Genomic DNA, 272 nt, shown 5'->3' on the forward strand with positions numbered 1-272 from the left:
GTCTCCTGGCCAACAGCACATTCACACTATTGCTGCTGCAGACAGACACAGTTTGCCAAGGCATGTGTTCAAAATGGACTGAAGGGAAGTTTAAACATTAAAACAAAACAGAAAAGACCAAAAAAGGTGCTTTCAAATGAGGGGACGAACAGAAAAGAGAAATGGAGGAAGGTCAATTAGCACTGGCAGAAATGAGGGATAGGAATGAAAAGGAAAGGTCCAGGCTTTTGTGCCGGGAACAAGGGAGCAGGCCAGTCACCCACTCATGTTAA

The sequence above is a fragment of the Nestor notabilis genome, unplaced genomic scaffold (assembly GCF_000696875.1).
Source record: "Nestor notabilis isolate BGI_N333 unplaced genomic scaffold, ASM69687v1 scaffold16517, whole genome shotgun sequence".
Classification (NCBI taxonomy): Eukaryota; Metazoa; Chordata; class Aves; order Psittaciformes; family Psittacidae; genus Nestor; species Nestor notabilis.